General features: G+C 38.5%; 1 long non-coding RNA gene across 1 annotated transcript in view; it reads right to left on the minus strand.

Moving 5' to 3' along the window:
* Positions 1–1,511: 1,511 nt before the first annotated feature.
* LOC140506316 (uncharacterized) overlaps positions 1,512–12,843 on the minus strand; it is a 41,759-nt gene continuing 30,427 nt past the window's right edge. Inside the window, exon 3 of the long non-coding RNA XR_011967882.1 lies at positions 1,512–3,436. This is a non-coding gene — a long non-coding RNA (uncharacterized lncRNA). The remainder of the gene's footprint in view (positions 3,437–12,843) is intronic.

The raw sequence follows: 12,843 nt of genomic DNA on the forward strand, positions 1-12,843 counted from the left end.
CCTTGGATTTGCTTTACTTTGTATCTCTAATTCTTAGTGATTTGGAGCATTTTTTCAAATGGTTGTTGATAATTTTCATTTCTTCCTTTGAAAACAGATGTTCATATCCTTTGACCATTCATCTATTGGGAAATGGTTCTTAGTTTTGTGAATTTGAATTAGTTTCTTATATATCTTGGGAATGAGATCCTTATCATAGAAATTAACCTCAAAGATTTTTCCCCATTAGCTGTTTCTTTTCTAATTTTAACTATATTATTTTTGTTTGGGTAAAACCTTTTTAAAATTTTATATAATAAAACTAATTTATTTTCAGTTATGTTCTTTTATTTTCAGTAATATCCATAAGGCATAGTTTTAGCAGTAAGATCACCAAATCAAAGTGTACATACACTTTTGTACCTCTTATGGTAGAATTCTGGATTCTTTTTCAGGAAGATGACACCAAATCACAGTTCTTTACAAACTAGTCATGACCCTATTCAACCAAGCAAAAATAGTTTTATTTTGGACTGATACTGGGGCAGGAAGAAGGGTTGGCCTGGACTGGACACTCATTCTGGACAAGAGGATATATCAGAAACTCAGAGTGAGATCTCTGGTTGTCTTGGGTAGACACATTGCAATTTGTACATAATTACCATTCTGGGAGTCTTTGATGTAAGAATGGCAGGCAGTTTTGTTCATCTAGACTGGAATCAGGCCCATTGGTCCTTAACTCCTAGGAGGGAAAGGGACTAATCAGAGCTCTCAGTCTTTTAGAATATGTCTATCCTGGTTTCACCAGAATGGGTATTTCTGGTAAAGGGGCCTCAGTCCCTTGACCTACTTGCCCCACCATCCAAGAAGTGGTAAGGAGGTATCTGTACTAATCATGTTCAAGGAAGGATTTACCTGGAGCTAGGAGTTAGATCAGACTATTGAGGCAAAAACCTAGATGCCAAGACCTCTAGGAATTTAATTGCCTAAAGTAGGATTGTTCCACTTTGAGGGAACACTTTACTGGAGCAAGTTGTTACAGCTGAAGGGAGGGAGGACTCTAGGAAGGAAGGGGGTAGCAAGAAAATATTCCTCTGAGGTGGCAGACAGGAAATAAGCCTGAACTGGCAGGGTGGAGTTTTGTCTGTCACTACTCAGGCCACATAACCTCTGTCCAGATTGGAGGAGTAGGAGCTTTGAGCTACAGGAAGATATCAGTTGTCCTGATTATGGCCTCAGCCTCTCTCCATCTTTGGATCACAAAGATAGGAGAAGAAGGGGGAAAGAGATGTTAGGTCTATAAACTTTATAGCTTAATCAGGCAGGTGTTCCCTTGATACTAAGTGGATGAAGGAAGGAGTGGGGAAACTGAAAGATTAAGAGTGGGGAGGTAGGGGGAGGAGATGTAAGTCAAGAAGTTTGTTACTTGTTTCTTCTTCTTTTAAAATTAATTTATTTATTTTTAGTTTTCAACATTCATTTCCACAAGATTTTGAGTTCCAAATTTTCTCCCCATCTCTCTCCCCCACTCCAAAACATTGTACATTCTGATTACCCCTTCCCCCAATCTGCCCTCCCTCCTATCACACCCCTCCCTTCCCTTATTCCCATCTTCTCTCTTTTCTTGTAGGACAAGATCAATTTCTATATCCCATTATTTGTATTTCTTATTTCCCAGTTACATGTAAAAGCAATTCTCAACATTTTGTTCCTAAAACTTTGAGTTCCAGCTACTCTCCCTTCCTCTCTCCCCACCAATCCCCACTGAGAAGGCAAGCAATTCAATATAGGCTATATATGTGCAATTCTGCAAAAGACTTCCATAATAGTCATGTTGTGAAAGACTAACTATATTTCCCTCCATTCTATCCTGCCCCTCATTTATTTTATTCTCTCTTTTGACCTTATCCCTCCCCTAAAGTGCTTACTTCTAATTATTCCCTCCTCCCATTTGCCCTCTCTTCTATCATCCCCCCCACCCCAAGTATCCCTTTCTTCCCTACTTCCCTGTAGTGCAAGGTAGATTTTCATACCAAATTGAGTGTGCATGTTGTTTCCTCCTTAAGCCAAATGTGATGAGAGTAAGCTTCACTTTTTGCCTCTCACCACCCCCTTTCCCCCTCCATTGAAAAAGCTTTTTCTTGCCTCTTTTATGAGAGATAAATTGCCCCATTCCCTTTCTCCTCCCAATATATTCTTCTCTCACACCTTAATTTTATTTTTTTAGATACCATCCCTTCCTATTCAACTTACCCTGTCCCCTCTGTCTATGTGTGTGTGTGTGTGTGTGTGTGTGTGTGTGTGCAATCCCTCCAACTACCCAAATACTGAGAAAAATTTCAAGAGTTGCAAATATCTTTACATGTAGGAATGTAAACAGTTCAACTTTAGTAAATCCCTTATGATTTTTCTTTCCTGTTTATCTTTTCATGTTTGTATTGATTCTTGTATTTGAAAGTCAAATTTTCTATTCAGCTCTGGTCTTTTCATCAAGAATGCTTGAAAGTCCTCTATTTCATTGAATGACCATTTTCCCCCCTAGAAGTGTTATACTCAGTTTTGCTGGGGAGGTGATTCTTGATTTTAATCCTAGTTCCTTTGACTTCTGGAATATCATATTTCAAGCCCTTCCAACCCTTAATGTAGAATCTGCTGGATCCTGTGTTATCCTGATTATATTTCCACAATACTTAAATTGTTTCTTTCTGGCTGCTTGCAAATTTTCTCCTTGACCTGGGAACTCTGGAATTTGGCTACAATATTCCTAGGAGTTTTGCTTTTTGGATATCTTTCAGGAGGTGATCAGTGGATTCTTTCAATATTTATTTTACCATCTGGTTCTAGAATATCAGGGCAGTTTTCCTTGATAATTTCATGAAAGATGATGTCTAGGCTCTTTTTTTGATCATGGCTTTCAGGTAGTCCCATAATTTTTAAATTGTCTCTCCTGGATCTATTTTCCAGGTCAGTTGTTTTTCCAATGAGATATTTCACATTGTCCTTTTTTCATTTTTTCATTCTTTTGGTTTTGTTTTGTAATTTCTTGGTTTCTCATAAAATCATTAGCTTCCATCTGCTCCATTCTAATTTCTAAAGAACTATTTTCTTCAGTGAGCTTTTGAACCTCCTTTTTCATTTGGCCCATTCTGCTTTTCAAAGCATCCTTGACTTTTTGGACCTCTTTTGTCATTTGAGTTAGTCTATTTTTAAAGGTGTTAGTTTTTTCAGCAATTTTTTTGGGTTTCCTGTAGCAAGCTGTTAACTCACTTTTCATGATTTTCTTGCATCGCTCTCATTTCTCTTCCCAATTCTTCCTCCACCTCTCTAACTTGATTTTCAAAATCCTTTTTGAGCTCTTCCATGGCCTGAGACCATCGCATATTTCTTTTGGAGGTTTTGGAAGTAAAAGCCTTGATTTTTATGTCTTCCTTTGATGGCATGCATTGTTCTTCCTCATCTAAAAGGATAGAAGAAAATACATAAGGATGTCAGTCCACTGTTGTGCACTTCCCTATACCAAATAAGTTTCTTTTATACTCCAACTTTGTTAGAGTAGTCATGTAGGATGGCATTGGTTCCAATGACTCCCCATTGTACATGAAGTCCAGACTCCTTAACCTGCATTCATGGCTACAATCTCATGCTTCCTTACTTTTCCAGGTTTATCTGTCATGACTTGGTGCACATTTTATGCCAGCAAAACTGGACTGCTTAGTCTCTTGGATGTATCCTGTACTTTCCAAGTCCTGTGCCAGCTCAGTCCACACTTTTCCCTATGCCTCCAACTCAGTTTTCTACTTGTTGATATCTTAGCCATCATTCCAGACATAGCTCAAATGCAGACTCCTTTAAGCCTCTCCTCATCCTCCACTGGTAGGAAATTATTCTTCCTTAGCACTCACATGACACTTTACACCTTTGCCATATCCTACTTTGTATTAAAATGACTGTATAGCTGTAGTTTACTTGAGAAGCAGGATAGCATAATGAGGGCAGCTAGATGGTGCAGTAGATAGAACACTGGGCCTGAAATCAGGAAGACTCATCTCCATGAGTTCAAATCCAGCCTCAGATGTGTATTAGCTGTGTGACCCTAGGGAAGTCACTTAATCATGTTTGCCTCGGTTTCCTCATCTATAACATGAGCTGGAGAAGGAAATGGCAAACCACTCTAGTATCTTTGCCAATAAAACCTCAAATAGGATCACAAATAGTTGGACGTAACTGAAATGACGAAACAATAACTATCCTAATGAATACAGAGGTGGTCTCAGGGCTGGAAAGACCTGCATTCAAGTAAGTCCTGCTTCTGACACATACTGGCTCTGTGGCTCTGAATAAGTTAATTAAATCTTTAACTGACAGAAAATGTTTGTAACATACAATGGTAGAAGTTCCTCAGTGACAGTTCCTTGGATTTATGAAATTAAGATCAGACTCCCACCCAAAATTAATAGACTCGTATACATAAGAGGATACATTGGATATAGACATGGAAAGAAATTACCTAGATTATCATCCTTATTTTACAGATGAAGGAATTGTGCATCCCAAAGAGGTTAAAAAAGTGATCTGCCAAAGTTCACACAGAAGCAGCAGAACTGAGACTCAAAACCAAGATCATCTGACTCGAAATCAAATATTCTTTTTAACAACATTTGAGAGCAGCGACTATGACTTCTTCTGTATCTCCTCCAGTTCCTGAGAGCAGCGCTCCATCCCTACTAGGCACTGAATGAAGGACCCCATGGAATGTGCTGAGGCAGCCTATAGCTCAGGTATTCACCTAGAATCCAAGATTTCCAGAGGCATCACAAAATTTACAAGCCACAAAGTTTTAATTTAATGCAAGTGATAAATACATGCCGACATATAATTATTTTTGGATGGGGACAACAGACTGTGTGAGAAGGTTATTAAATCAAATAGCTCTAAGGTAGGAAGGGGGCTGGCCCTTAGCAAAAGCTGAAGCCTTAGTATCCAAGATTTAGGGTGAGAGATGACCTCAGAGGTGAGCTAGTCCCAGTGGTGTGGTGGAGTCAGCCAACTGTTAAATTTTACTGTGAACATTTATACCTAGGAAATCTGCAACCCAAGGCTTGATCTGATTTATTACTTGGTTAGTTGTCTAGAGTCCAGGAGAGAGGAACCTGCAGCTTTGAGGCCACATGTGGCCCTCTAAGTCCTCAAGTGTGGCCCTGAATTCACAAATTCATTCAAAAGGCTGCACTTGAGGACCAAGAGAGCCGCATGTGGCCTTGAGGCCATAGGTTCCCCACCCTTGGTCTATATTTAAGAAAGTGATAGAGAAAATTATAATAATGAAAATATAAACTTTAAAATGTTTATGTATGTATATACACGTGTATGCAAACATATGTTCATATTTTTATATATGTACACATGAATAAGCATACATGTTTATGGATATATGGGCAGCTAGGTGACACAGTGGATAGAGCACCAGGCCTATAGTCAGGAAAACCTGAGTTCAAATGTGGCCTCAGAAATTTACTAGCCGTGTGACCCTGGGCAAGTTGTTCAACCATGTTTGGCTCAGTTTTTTCCTCTGTAAAATGACCTGGAGAAGGAAATGGCAAACCAGTCTTTGCCAAGAAAATTCCAGGTGGGTTTACAAAGAGTTGGACATGATTAAAAAGACTAAACAACAAATATGCAAATATATGTGTGTATAAATACATGTGTGTATAGATAGATACACAACATATATGCTATGTACCGTGTATATGTATACAGCACATAGCATTTATATAGTATGAGTATATGTATATATGTAGTCTATGTAAATACATGTGTGTATAGATATACTATATGAACTACATATATAACACGTACAGTATATATACATATATCCTGTACATGTTATATTTCTAGTGTGTATATTTGTGTGTATATATTGTATACATGCATATATGTATATATATGTATATATGATATGTGTATATGTGTATGTGTTCAGGTCTGTTGCTCAGGTACTAAATAGTACAGGTGGTAAATGAATCCTGTTCCTGAGTTAAGCATTACTTAACTTTCCTTGATTTCATATTGCCTTCTGGCAAAACCTGTCTTCCATACCTTCTCTGCCATCTTCCTCAGTTCTCCTAAGATGCTCAGTGCCCTCCTGATGCCCCCTCTTTAACTATTGTTCTTCCTGCGCTCTTCCGCACTTGACTGTTCCGTGTACCACTCCTTCAGGGCCATTCTGTGATAATTAAAAAACTAATTGATGCTGAGATGTTAATGACTTAAAAATTTTTATCAAATAACGAGCATTTATTTTTTTTCTCTCTCCTACCTCTCCCCCACTGAAAAAGAAACAAATCCCCACATTGTCCACATTCAGAAATGGTGTTAATGACTCTTAATATCTTAAATCTAAGTGCTCCTTGTCCCATAAATTTTTGCAGTGCTTGCAGGGAGTCAAGACCTAACTACCTGATTTTTAAATTTTTCATTGCGAGCATTTACACCTTGGAAATAGGCAAACTACACATCAGGGCTTGATTCATTTCTTTGTTGATCGTCTAGATTTAAGAAAGTGATGAAGGAAACACAGATTAAACTTAAAAGCATATTTTACAAATATTTTTCTAGAGAGCCAGTTGTTAAACATTTACCAACACATCCTTTAGCATTACATATTTGAGAACATTGAGAATGGTGAGTATTTCAAGCCCTATGACAAACCAGTGGATAGAGATATTTTTTAGGGCTTGGGCACACCTTGATTCTCATTAAAGTCCCACCATGTAGACGCGCAGCTGCTACCTGTATATGCAAGGAGAGCCCCTCCAGGAATGTCTGGTCTAACAGCTCAGGCTGCCTCAGGATGGTTGCAGTGCAGTCCCAGTCCATGCAGCCTGAGAAGTAGCCATTGGATTAGGATCACGGTTCCTCTGGAAACTTGGAATGAAAACCAGAATTCCAGATTCCAGGTGAAACCTCCCTCCTGGGAGCCATGGACCAGCATACGCTCCTCGTTAAGTGAAACTAACATGATTGTCAAGAACGCAGGTTTGGGAAAACGCCCTCTCTGGGGAATTTGGCCAATGGTTCTTTTCCAATTCATTTTTCTCTGGCAGAGAAACAGGTGGTCAGGCCACAGAGGGATCCCTTTGATTGCTGGCCTCCCCCTTCCTGGAAAAAATATGAGCAATTGGAGGAGGGATAGGGGTTCAGAAAGAGGAACAGAAAGAAGAGGCAGTGTTTGTAACCTGAGTAAACCCAAAACCTTCACCTAAACATTTTAGCCTGTAAATAGCTTAAGGGCCAAGATCAAGACTGACCTTACACTTGTGGTTTGAGGAACCCTGGAAAAGTCATTCCCTTAAAATATTTCTATCACAGCTTGAAATTTCACCATTTGTTATTCATTTCTTTGAGTTAAGCATTCAGTGAGTTAGCAGACATTTATTAAGGCTTATTGTGTGCCAGGGACTGTGTTAAGCATCTGGACAAAAAGAAAATCAGAATTTCGATTTTTCTCTCAAGGAGATAACGATGAAGATAACATGAAAATAACTATGTGAAAATGGGATATAGACAGTGTAAATGGAAGATCATCTCAGAGGACAGGTGTTAGCAGTGGAGGAGAATGGCAAAGACTTCTTTTTTTATTTTATTTTTAATTTGTGGAATAAAATAAACATTTCCATGACACAGCATAACAAAAAAATGATGATTGCACATGAACTGCAGATCTGCTATGTAGAATATGCAACAAAGTTATCATGTACATTTCTCTTTTTTCTTTTTCTTCCTTCTCCCTCATCCTGGACGTGGCCCATTATTGGACACAAATAGGCATATATATGTAAAATTATTCTATATGTACTTCTAATACTTTTATTTATCAGTTCTTTCTCTGGATACAAATAGCTTCTTTCTTCATATGTTCTTTATAGTTAATTTGGGTATTGGGCATAATAGTCAAAAGAGCTTATTCACTCAAAGCCATTCTTAAAACAGTATTACTGTTACTATATATAATGGTCTCTTCATTCTGTTCATTGGGAAAGGTTTCTGGAAGAAAAGAGATGGCCTGAATCTTGAAGGAAGCCAGGGAGACCAGGAATGAGGAGGGAAAGCATCCCAATCATGGGGGACAGCCAGTGTAACACTAAAGGGTCAGACATGTTGCATGAGAGGAACCTCCAGATCAGTGTAGCCATGTTGCAGAGGACACAGAGTACAGCATAAGAATAAAAATGTACAAAGGGACCAGGTCATGAAGCCCTTATAATACCAGATAGAGGATTTTATATTTGATCCTAAAAAGAATAGGAAGCAACTGAAGGTTATTGAATTGGGAGCATGGTGGGAGGTGGACATGTCAGATCTGCACTATAAAAATCCCATTGTTAGCTGAATGAAGGATAGATTAAAGGGAGGAGAAGACTCGAGACGGGGAGACTGACTGAAAATCTATTGCATGTCTAGGCATGAAGTTATGAGTGTCGATAGAGAGGGGCGGCAATATCAAAGGGTAAAAGAAGACATGAGAGATGTGACGGGGAAAATGAGAGGACTTGACCAGAGTTTGGAAATGTGACATGGGGGTCAAAGATGCCACTGAGGCTTTGAGCCTGAGTGATTGGGAGGATGGTGGTAATCCTGGCAGTAATAGAGAATTTGGGAAGAGGGGAGGTTTTGCGGAAAAGGATATTGAATTCTCTTTTGGTCAGGTTGAGTTTGAGCTGCCTATGGATGGCTAGTCTGAGATGTCTGTGATTTGGGACTGTAGCTCAGGAGAGAAGCTGGAGCTGAATATATAATCAGATCAAGGAATCATCTGCTGAGAATCATCTCCCATATCATGGGAGCTAAAGCTCAAGTAAGATAGAATAGAGGGAGACGAGGGTGCATTCTCAACTTCCAGTAGTCCTCTTTCAAAATGTGAATATAATATCAAACCCCTGAAAATTTAATGTGAATAAATTTTAAGTTATTTTTCTCATACCTGAAGAGATCCAGCAACATGATGACTTAATAGAATGTAAGGTCCTTGAAGGCAGGCTCTTTCACTTTTGATTCTGTATTGCCAGTGCCTGGCACATATCAGGTGCTTCATAAATGCTTATTGAGGAATTGAGGGGATGTCCATCATTTGAGGAACAAGTTGTTGCATGTGACTGTGATGGAATGTTATTGTGCTGTGAAAAATGACAACCAGGATGCTCTCAGAAAAACCTGGGAAGACTTGCATGAACTGATGCAAAGTGAAATAAGCAGAACCAGGAGAACATTGTACATAGTAACACCAATACTGTATGGTGATCTACTGTAAATAGCCTAGCTATTCTCAACAATACAATGATCCAAGCAGTTATGATGGAGTTATGATGAAGGGTGCTGTCCATCTCCAGAGAAAGCTTAGAGCTTGAATGCAACAAAAAATACTTTGAAAAAATTTTCTTTATTTTTGGAGTAGAGCCAGGGGATCGTTGTCTGTGTTTTCTTTTACATCATGACTTACATGAAAATATGTTTTCCTTGATTATGTATGTATAAACAATGTCAAATTGTTTACCTTCTTCATGGGAGGGAAGGAGAGGGAGGGCAGGAGAGAATTTGGAACTCAAAATTTGAAAAAAGGAATGTTAAAATTGTTTTTACATGTAATTGGGAGAAAATAAAATATTAAATACTAAAATATTTTAAAATAGATACTTATTGATTGAAAGGGGAGCATATAAAGGCTAAGTGCAGACAACAAGGTCAAATTTCAACAACTTCACAATTTCATTCAGTCCCTACTTACAAAAGAGGGACAATAAAATAGTTTGTTTCCAGGTATTCTCCTGGTGGTTAGTCCCTCAGTTTTAGGTAATAAAAGCTAGCATTTATATAGCAAAGCATTTTACATATGTTAATTCTTTTGCTCCTCACAACATACCTCTGTCATAGGTAATATCATTATCCCCATCATGTATGTATGTATGTATGTATATGTATATATATCTATATCTATATCTATATATATATATATATATATATATATATATATATATATATCAAAAGAAAATGAGCTGAAGGGGGATTAAATTGCTTACTCAGGTTCAAATAGTTAGGTAAGCATTGGAGACAGGATTTGAACTTAGGTCTTCCTAACCTAATCCAGAACTCTAGCCAGTGCACCACCTATGTACTTGGTAAAGGCTAACCAGTAAAGGCATATCAAACTTGGTCAGGGGCAAGAACGGGGCAGAGCCTTTGAAGGAACACAGCTGGGACTAAGTGAAAACCTGACAGAGCATCAGAGTCCCATATCCACACACTGAGGGTTCAAACTACCTGAAGGTTGATACAGATCTCGCCACCAGGGGCAAGGAATCTTTGTTGTTCCTAAACAGAAGCAAGCAAAGAGTCTGGAAGTCAAGAAGTTAGACAAGAATGAGCACAAACAAACAAAAATGAGCACAAATAATATGTTTTCAGCTGTCCAAGAAAGTAAACATTCACAGCTTAAGAAGTTATGGATGTTGACTTAAAGTCACCAGCAATCAGAACTCAGAGGTGATCAGGAACCTATAGAAAGTTTGTCTAAATGGGGTTCCCAAAGTGGGTGATACCTCGGAAGTACTGGAATGATAGGGAGGAGTGGTAATAACTTCAGGTGAACTCAATGGGGGCATTGATAAAAATAAGGAGGCAGTGGAAGCATAAGGAAAGAAAAGAAGAGAAGAAAATTTTGAAAAATCATTTGTACACGTTTCAGCTGTTGTGCAACAGAGTTGAAGTTGTAGTGGTTACATTATTTCACAAATAAACACACAAAATGTAATTGATAACCAATTTCTTGATCAAGTTCACCAACAGGTCTTAACAAGCAAGTGTTGATAATCAAGTATGTTGCATGTTGTCGGGAAGTTCAGCATGCACTGGCAGGAATATGTGTATGTAATGTTTATAGTAAGATAGTATATGGTTACATGATGCAATATTATGTCATCAAAATTTAAATGCAGGAAAAAATCCACAAGTCTACAATAAATTATTTAATTGAAGATGTATCATTTTTATAATAAAATTTTATATTTTTTGAAGTGATGCAAATTTCGAAAAGAAAAACAAACCTGTGAAAAGGTTAAAGAAAGTAGATTCCAGAACAGGTGATGTTTCTTTCACAAGTTGATTTTTCTCAGTTTTATATAAATTTTCTTTTTATTTTTCTCCTACCCCTTTCTGCAACCAAACTGTTCAGTACTATGTACTAGTGGTACGGCAAGATCCTTGCAGCATACAAATTTGAATTCCAGGCCCCCAAACTAAACTTTATGCTGGGACTTCCCATCTGGTCTATGAATTCCTGAAATATCTTCACCTTTCCCCCCACTCTCCCCATGTCCCAACTACCAGGAGTCCTGTGCTTTGAAGGGGCTACAGGAATAGTAATCATTACCTTAGGGTAAATACTTCCTAAATTTCTTGAATCACTGCTTGATTTCATTTGGGCTTTAGGTAAATAGACTTGTTTATTTTCATAGTTGATCCAATAGACATCTCCATTTTCGGACAGGAGTCAGTGTAGGTCCCTGAGGGTAGACAAATCCTCACTAAAAACACATATGAGAGTTTGATCAGCTTCACTTAAGGACAGATTCCAAGTTTTCAAAGCTTAGGTAGGGAGCTCATCCCCAGAAAGTTCCAATCCAGGAAATCCTCTGGCCTAAATCCCTCTGGTTGACCTATAAGGTCCCATCCTTCAAGTCAGCCTTTGTACAACTTCTTATAATGCCCAGGACAGCATGAGAATTCCTTCCAGTCTTTTCCTCTCCAGGGTCAATTAGCTCTCTCTTCCTCATCCCCCCACCATTTTGGCAAAGACACTAAAGAGGTATTATAAGATCTGGACTGATAAAGTCCAGATAAAGTCTGACCAAAGAAGAGGAGACTGTAGGAACTATCCTTGTGGAGAAACAAGGCTCCAGGATCATGCTGTGGTGGAAAGTCCACTGAAGTCAGAGGGGCTGCATTCTGCCCCTGCTTCTTCCATTTACTGCGTAACCCAAGCCAAATGACTTTCACCTCTCTGAGCCTCAGTTTCCTTGACTGTAAAACAGATAATAATAATGATAATAAAAATACCTATCCTAATTGTTCCTCAGGGTGAAAGATCAAATAAGATGGTAGTTCTTGGAGTGTTTTGTAAACTGCTCAACTCTAAATAACTAAGTTTTTTCAATAATGTCTACCATCTGTGGGACTTCTCTGGACTTCAGTTTTCCCATGTATTAAATGAGAGGGTTGAACTAGAAGTCCCATCTGCCTTTAGAGTCAAGATCTTACGGCTCAATTTCTCTGTAACTTCTAGCTACAGGATAAATTTGATTGAAATACATATGTGCAACATTATAGGAGAGATTCCAATTTGGAAACTTTTTAGTCACCATTTTCTTTCAAGAAGGCAGACTTAAGAAAAAATTAGATTTGTTATATCTCAACAATCACTGTTAGTATTCCAGAGTTGGTCCAAATCAGTTCTGTCTAGCAAAAGTTACCATGAAGCAAACAGAAGCAAAGAGAGGAAGTGTTGAGATTATAAATGGAGACCTCTATTCGTTCCATCAATGCTCATGGCCACTGAGAGAGGAAAAAGAAAGGACCAGAGCTTCCTAGAGTCCTAAGTCAGTGGGGGAGAGCTCAGAGGCTATAATATGACTAACTAGCAGCTGAAAGTTATAATGGAGTGAGGGAGGAAAAGGTGGAGGAGAAGGAATAAAATTGGCTCTGTCTTTTTACCCACTGGAGGCTGCCTAGTCCAGTTTCACACCTGTTTGGGAGCAACCTAGAGTCAGAACAAAACCAGTCAGAGGCAGAACAAGCCAGGATTTCATAGGCACA

The sequence above is a fragment of the Notamacropus eugenii genome, chromosome 5 (assembly GCF_028372415.1).
Source record: "Notamacropus eugenii isolate mMacEug1 chromosome 5, mMacEug1.pri_v2, whole genome shotgun sequence".
NCBI classification, from domain to species: domain Eukaryota; kingdom Metazoa; phylum Chordata; class Mammalia; order Diprotodontia; family Macropodidae; genus Notamacropus; species Notamacropus eugenii.